The 8,016-nt window shown below is 50.0% G+C and overlaps 1 long non-coding RNA gene across 1 annotated transcript; it reads left to right on the top strand.

Annotated features, from left to right (window-relative positions):
* The first annotated feature begins 6,935 nt into the window (after positions 1–6,935).
* On the top strand, positions 6,936–7,521 carry LOC149397544 (uncharacterized). The gene is made up of 3 exons (XR_016296991.1): positions 6,936–6,985; positions 7,064–7,097; positions 7,347–7,521. It is a non-coding gene; the product is annotated as an uncharacterized LOC149397544 (long non-coding RNA).
* Positions 7,522–8,016: the final 495 nt, after the last annotated feature.

Below are 8,016 nucleotides of genomic sequence, written 5' to 3'. Positions count from 1 at the left end.
ACATGCTCTTGTCTAGGTTAGTAAAAACTAGTTTTACTTAAAAAGAAAATTTTTAAAATTCCGCCGCTTAACGAAGCGTTAAACTTTTTCTCAAACCCTAGATCGATTCCAACATCTAGATAGGATTAAGAGACTTGTGAGGGACGGTCCACTCCAAGCCTTTGCAATAGGTTCACTACATACTTGTGAATCCTGCATAGAAGGAAAAATGACTAAGCGACCTTTCTCCGATAAGGGTCGAAGAGCCACTGAGTTGCTGGAACTAGTACATTCTGATGTATGTGGTCCGCTCAGCAAACAGGCACGTGGAGGATACGAATACTTCGTTACTGTCACCGATGATTACTCGCGATATGGTTTTGTCTATTTGCTGAAACACAAATCCGAGACCTTTAACGTATTTAAGGTCTTTAGGGCTTTAGTGGAAAAGCAAACCGGCAAAGTGATCAAAACCCTTCGATCTGATCGAGGTGGTGAGTATATGTCTGGAGAGTTCGATGACTTTCTTAAAGAAGAAGGAATCGCTTCTCAGCTTACCGCACCTGGCACACCTCAACAAAACAGAGTGTCAGAGAGAAGGAACCGAACTCTTATGGAGATGGTTAGATCAATGATGAGTTACTCATCACTCCCTCTTTCCTTTTGGGGATATGCCCTCGAAACAGCCGCTTATATTTTGAACCAAGTTTCGTCCAAAACGGTTCCCGGTACTCCTTATGAACGATGGACTGGCCGTAAAGTAAATCTGGGTCACATCCGAATTTGGGGTTGCCCTGCACACGTGCTGAGGCAAAAGAGTAGCAAGTTGGCTAGTAGGTCAGAATTGTGCTTGTTTGTGGGATATCCAAAGGAAACCAAGGGTTTCATCTTCTATAGTCCCGAGGACGATAAGACTTTCGTTAGCACGAATGCTCGTTGTTACCGGTCGTTTTCGGGGCGCCAGAAATTCAAAAACAATTCAAGACCGGCCGGGCTTCGCCGGCCGGAAGCCCAACGGGCCTCGGCCCACCCGGCCCGAGGGCCCTGACGCACCCACGGCTTAGGGGCCACGCACACCGGCGCCCCCGGCCCAGTGGGCCTTCGCGCGCCCTAGCGCGCCTGGCCCGCGCGCGCTCTGGCGCCCCGGGCGCCCCGGCCCGCGCGCGCTCCCACGCTCCGGGCGCCCCGGCTCGCATGCGCTCCCAAGCCCATGGCCGTCCCGGCCCGCGCGCGCTCCCGCGCCCTCGGCCGTCCCGGCCCGCGCGCGATCCCGTGCCCCAGCCGTCCTAGCCCGCGCCCGTTCCCGCGCCCCCGGCCGTCCCGGCCCGCGCGCGCTCTCGCGCCCCCGGCCTCCCGGCTCGCGCGCGCTCTTGCGCCCCCGGCCTCCCGGCTCGCGCGCGCCCCCGGCCTCCCGGCTCGCGCGCGCTCCCACGCCCCGAGCGTCCCAGCCCGCACGCGCTCCCGCGCCCCCGGGCGTCCCGGCCCGCGCACGCCCTGCTGCCCCGGACGAGCGCCCGTGCTGCCTCGGCCGGGTGCCCGTGCTGCCCCGGCCGAGCGCCCCTGCTGCCCCGGCAGAGCGCCCCTGCTGCCTCGGCCGGGTGCCCCTACTGCCCCGGTCGAGCGCCCCTGCTACCCCGGCCGAGCGCCCCTGCTGCCTCGGCCGGGTGTCCCTGCTGCCCCAACCGAGCACCCCTGTTGCCCCGGCCGAGCGATCCCGACGCCTCGCCCGGGCACACCTGCCGCCAAGCGCGCCACGCCCGGCCAAGTCCTGCGCCCGGCGCGCCCCGCGCCCATCCAGACGGCACGCCCCGCGCGCCCTGCGCCATCCTGGGCGTGTCCCGGCCACCCGGTGGGCCTCAAGGGGCCGGCCCACGGCCTCTCTCCACAACTATAAATAACCCCCCCCCCCTTGGGGAAGGAAAAATCATCCTGGTTCATTCCAACAAATCCCAATTCTCCCACAACACTTCTCACTCGAGAATTCTCTCCTCCCTCGCACTCTTGTGATACTTCCAAGAGCGCGCGCTCCTCCCCCTCGGCTCAGATATACAAGGACCCCCGTCCACGAGAGGGAGCGCACTCCTTTTCTGCGACCCGAGCCTCCGCAGTACACACTGCTTTCCAACATCTTGGCCATTGAGCTAGAACTCCGAGCTACGAGGCAAGCGACCCCTCTAAAGTCTTCACTAGAACCTACGGGCCGGGTCCTACTCTAAAGCCTTGGATTCTCAAGTCTCCGAGCCCAAGATAGCCCTCAACACACAAATTGAACTACGTTCTGACCTGATCCTGACTAAAGGGTACGTAGGCAGCCAGCCTTTGGCACGGCACACCCCCCCAAAACACACCTCAGGGTCTGGAGGGTGCAGCTCGGTCTACGAGCTCCCATTTTTGGCCCCGGCGCGGTCACTTGGTCCGGCCTTGGATCGAACCGCCCGAGGTATCTAATCGTTGTTCTTTTTTGTGCGACAACATTTTGGCGCTAGAAGGAGGGGACTTCCCGACTTACACAGCCCGAAATCCCTTCTACAGCTCGACCCCTTTCTTCTCGACTTGAGAAAGACATGAGTGGTCAACCACCCGTTCGTTCTGAGGGCGTGAACAACTCCAAAAACGCAACCGCGGTGAAGAAATACTTCTTGCGCTCCCGAGCGCAAGGCGACGAGGAGTCTCTCAACGACGAGAGCCACACTCCCTCGCCCCCTCCTCTTCAGAACAGTCGGGAAGACCGCATCCTTCAAATGGAGGAGAAAATCCGCCAACTGAAGATAGCCAATGCAAGGTACCACCGCCAACTGGTGGGCAAGGCACCTGCACACGGCGCCCCCCACGGGAAATCTGAGGACCTCATGGATGAGGGACATGACTATGACCCCGACTATGAAGGTTTGGAAATTTCGGCGGACGTCGAAACTTCTCTCACCAAAGACGGAGAACTCCCTGTTGAGATCGAAGCTAGTCCGTCGAAAACAAAAGCAATACCGGTCTCCTCTCAAGAAGAGACCTCCCGACGTTCAGCCCATGACCGACTCGGTCAAAGAGGCAATGTTAGGGAAAGTCCAACAACTCGGCGAGTAAGGCGTGTGGCTCGAAGCTCACGCCCCCATACCGCCGGGCCTGATCTTAGAGATTGACTTACCGCCCAACGGAACGACCGTGGCGAAGACCTCCGGGAGAGGCTAAGTGCTCGTAAGGGTCACAACCCTACGGCCCCAATCAATGGGGACCCTCGCACAGCTCAAGGGTCGAATGAAAGGCGCCAGGTGACTCCTCCTGAACAAGGAGTGACCCTTAACACTGGCCTCGATGTCGTCACCATGATTCACAATTTTCGTAATGAAGTGCGTGACCTGCGTGAAGGGGGCTTGGCCGGTGATACATACGGGGTCGTAGAAGAACATTCCTCTCCCTTCACCGCCCAAATCCTTGCTGAGGTGTGCACGGGAAACTTCAAACTCCCGAATCTCCCTCCATACAATGGGAAAACTGATCCCACGTATCACATCCAAAATTACGAAACTTGGATGACAATGCTGGGCGTTTCACCTGGGGCTCTATGCCAAGCTTTTAGTCTTACCCTCACCGGACCCGGTTTCGAGTGGTTTAAGAATTTAAGACCAGGAAGCGTCCAATCATTCAAAGACCTGAAGGACATGTTCCTAACACGATTTGCTACATCGATGGTCCAAAAGAAGACCAAGATGTACCTATGGTCGATCAGGCAAGAGAATAACGAGTCCTTGAGACAGTATCTTACCCGATTCACCGCAGAATCAAATAAGGTTGACCGCTTTGACGACCGTGACGCAATTACAGCCATCATCGAGGGCTTGCGCACCGGAGACTTCTTAAAGTCCGTCGTCGGCAGAGTCCCTTCTACGATGGCCGAGTTAATGAACCGAGCCAAAACCTTTATGGGGGTGGAAGATTACCTCGACGGCCGCAGGAGCATCAACCAAAGCTCCCGCCGTCGGGATGAGTCCGGCAACGAGCCGAGTAACCCCCACAAGAGGATGAACAAGGGCGGTCAAGCTACCGATAGCCGACCCCCTATGTCTCAGAAGCCGCGTCTTGCGAGCAATTTTAGAGACTACTCGGGTTACACTCCCTTGAACGCCCCGGTAGAGCAAATCTACGTTGTGGCACGTGACAAGTTCACCGCTCCGGCTCCAATGAAGGGCGGCCCCGCATCTCGCGACCGATCCCGCTATTGTGAGTTCCACCGGGATTACGGTCACACGACTGCTCAATGCTTCCATCTTAGGAAGCAAATTGAGACATTAATCCAAAAGGGAGAGCTAAAAGAGTTTGTCCTTCGCATGGTAGGAGCGGCAGCCCCCGCCAACAACAGGCCACAGCCTGAGAAAGGTGGAGGGGCCAACGCTAACACCGACCGTACAGCGGTCGCGGCTACGGCCGATGCGCAACTCCACGTCGTTACCACCATTCTAGGTGGCCTGCAAGACGGGGACTCGGCTCGGGAAAGGAAAAAGCTCCTCAGAGCTGCCTCCCAAGAAGGCCTTGACGGGCAGGTTAGCCTCACCTATGAGGAACCTCCGTCCGTACCTCACGAGACAATACAATTCACCAATGAAGAGGCCAAGCGAGTTGTGCGCCCGCACAATGACGCTATAGTCCTTAAGGCCCAGGTGGCCAACAACTTGGTAAAAAGAGTTTTTATTGATAACGGTAGCGCAACTGATATAATCTTTAAGACCACCCTAGAGCGCATGAAGCTCGGGGGGCTCCGCCCTGTCCCGACTCAAACACCTCTGTTTGGGTTCACGGGAGAAAAGGTCATGACTGAAGGAATCATTGATTTACCAGTCACCTTCGGGACTACCGGAGGAATCGAAGTCATTCACATGGTCCCCTTTCTTGTGGTTGACCAGGAGTCGCCCTACAATGTTATCATTGGGCGACCCACGTTGAACAGACTAAGGGTCATCACATCGACATATCACCTACTGGTGAAATTCCCCACCAAGGAGGGGATCGGCGTCATGGCTGGTGATCAAACCCAAGCAAGGATATGCTATGTCCAAGGCGTGGATGGCAAGCCCACTGAAAAAGGGTTAACACGATCTACCAGCTAGAAGACGACTATCCGTGTGATAAAAAAGACGCACGGCAGCTCGGGGAATTAGACCCCCGCGACAATATCGAGAGGTTGAAAGTTGACACCCCCGATGATCTCACTTCGATCGTTCTCGACGAAGCTAAACCTGACCATGTAGTGAAGATCGGTGCACAACTCCATCTCGCCATCAAAACTCAACTCGCGTCCTTCCTTCGGGAGTTTAAGGATGTCTTTGCGTGGACACATGCAGACATGCCTGGTATAGACCCCGATGTGATTGTGCACCGATTGAATGACGATAAAACTGTCGCTGAAAATGTACAAGCTAGAAGTGCGTTCAACCCCGAACGATACCTAGCGATAAACGAGGAAGTCGAAAAGCTTCTCTCCGCCGGTTTCATCCGAGAAGCCAAGTACCCCAAGTGGGTGGCCAATGTAGTCATGGGTAAAAAGCCTAACGGGAAGTGGAGCATTTGTATAGATTACAAAGATCTTAACAAAGCCTGGCCAAAAGATTGCTTTCCACTCCCGTGCATCGAACAACTGGTCGACGCCACGGCAGGACATGAACTGCTAAGTTTCATGGACGCCTACTCGGGCTATAACCAGATACGAATGCACGAGCCCGATCAGATCAAGACGACCTTTGTCACTCATCGCGGCCTCTACTGCTACAAGGTCATGCCTTTCAAATGCAGGAGCTACTTACCAATAATTGGTAAATCGGATCTTCACTGACCTAATCGGCAAGACCATGGAAGTATACGTGGACGACATGCTCGTTAAAAGCCTACTGGCTACCAATCACGTAGACAACCTGAGGGAGATGTTCTTAATCCTCCGCCGGTACAAAATGAAGCTCAACCCCAACAAATGTGTGTTCGGGGTCGAATCCGGGAAGTTCCTAGGCTACATAGTTAGCCGTCGAGGTATCGAAGCGAACCCCGAGAAAATCAAGGCACTCCTTGACATGAAGTCTCCGCGGCGTGTCAAGGAGGTCCAAAGTCTGACCGGTCGGGTTGCCGCCCACTACCAGAAATATGGGATACAACTACAGTTTTTTTTAATTTTTTAACTCCAGTTTAGCCTTTTAATGAAGTCTTTGAATACAGACTACAGTCACCTTTTGTTAGGCCTATATTAGACTCCAGTCGAATATAAAGCTGTAGATAATGGTCTATTTTTCTCTACAGCTAATATAAAAAAGTAGTGTTAATACTCAAAAAATTAAAAATGATCAAAATTTCACCATTTTTAAATGGAGGGAAATTTCCCACAAAATATTGACACATTTACACTACAGTCAAAGGTAAAGAAGGAGTTGTAATACTTAAAATATAAAAAATTAACAAAATTTTACTATTTGAGTTTGGGAGGGAAATTTCCCACTAACAAATTAGATGAAGTATTGGAAATTTTCATATTCCCACCGATATGACAATAAAGTAAAAACGACTAAGTATTGGAAATACACTAATATTCACGCGTACACAACTCTTTTACTATCTCCCTCAAATATTACTCCGAGACAGACTTCAAAAAAAGCTCGATGCCTCTCTCTTGCCGTCGCTTAGCTCTTCCTCCGCTACCGCCGATCTACGACGACTTTCACCACGGCTTCTACCTTCTTGTGTATTGCATTGTAGTGGTGAATGCTTAATGTTTTGTCTGATGATCTCTTGCCATCTTGATTTTACTTTCCAGAATTTTTTTATGCACACATAGGTGCCGGTGAAAACATATACGATGGAACCCATATAAGCTCCCAGTAGTGTAGCCCAACATCTTTACTAATGCAGCTTGTGTACTTTATTTTTTTCCTTCTCATTGTCTCGCATCTTTTAGAAGTTTATTAATGGATATATTTTCAGGCCTCCATCTTTGCCTATACTTGGTAGAGTTCATGATAAAATTCCAGATTACAAGGTTAGTATGTTAAATCATATATAGTTTCAAGATCATTCATGCGCAAATTTTGTTCTCTGACCATGTCTTAATTTTCAGCCATGGATTGGTGTCAAGTCCTACTCAACTTCAGGTATCGCTAATCTGATCAGTAATAATATTATCTTATTCCTATCAACTCAGTTTTTAAACAGCCGCAGATATAAGGGTCTCATTTTCTCAGAGTAGATATAAGTATTAGCCTTTTCCAATTAAGTTGTAGGCAATATTTTCTCCAATAATAAAAGATTTAGGAAGTTGATTGCTAGTGCAGATTCACATCAAGTCATTAAGTTGTAGGCAATATTTTCTCCAATTAAGTCTATCGATATATGTTCTGCAGAATCAAGGAAATATTGCAAAGTGGAAAAAGAAAGAAGGAGATAAGGTTAGCTGTTAAGTCTTTAGATCACCAAGATGGAGTTCACTTTCCATTACTAATTTTCGGTGTATTTCTTATATTCCAAAAACTTGTAATGCCATATTTATGTAAATGATATTTATTATTGATTGAATGAAATATGAGATTTTTGGATATTATTATTATGTGTTTTATTGGATATTTATATATTATAAATGTATTTAAATATATATTTTTATTAAAAAAATGCTCTACAGAAATAAGATGTAGTCTATATTGTAAAAATATAATTTCATAAATATAAACTACAGCTAAACAATGTAGTCTTCAACAGAAAAGAATGGAGTTATAGGCAAAGAGATAAGACTCCAGTGCAATAGATGCCACAAAAACGCCGTAGTCTGTCCAACTCAATTAATTATAACTACTCTTTAAAGCTGTAGTGTTTATTGACTCAAAATTTGAACAACTACATTATAAAAATGTAGTCTTCAACAGAAAACACTGGACTCATAGGCAAAAAGATAAGACTCCAGTGCAATAGATGCCACAAAAACGCCGTAGTCTGTCTAATTGACTCAATTAAGACTACTTGTTAAAACTTTAGTTTTTTTTATCTTATGTAATTGAGTTATATATAACTACAGCATAA

Source organism: Urtica dioica, chromosome 5, assembly GCF_054948205.1.
Source record: "Urtica dioica subsp. dioica isolate 48M chromosome 5, U.dioica_male_clone48M_v1_H2, whole genome shotgun sequence".
In the NCBI taxonomy this organism is placed as follows: Eukaryota; Viridiplantae; Streptophyta; class Magnoliopsida; order Rosales; family Urticaceae; genus Urtica; species Urtica dioica.
Note: the sequence above shows the minus strand (reverse complement) of the source record. Positions and strands in the feature narration are given on the sequence as shown.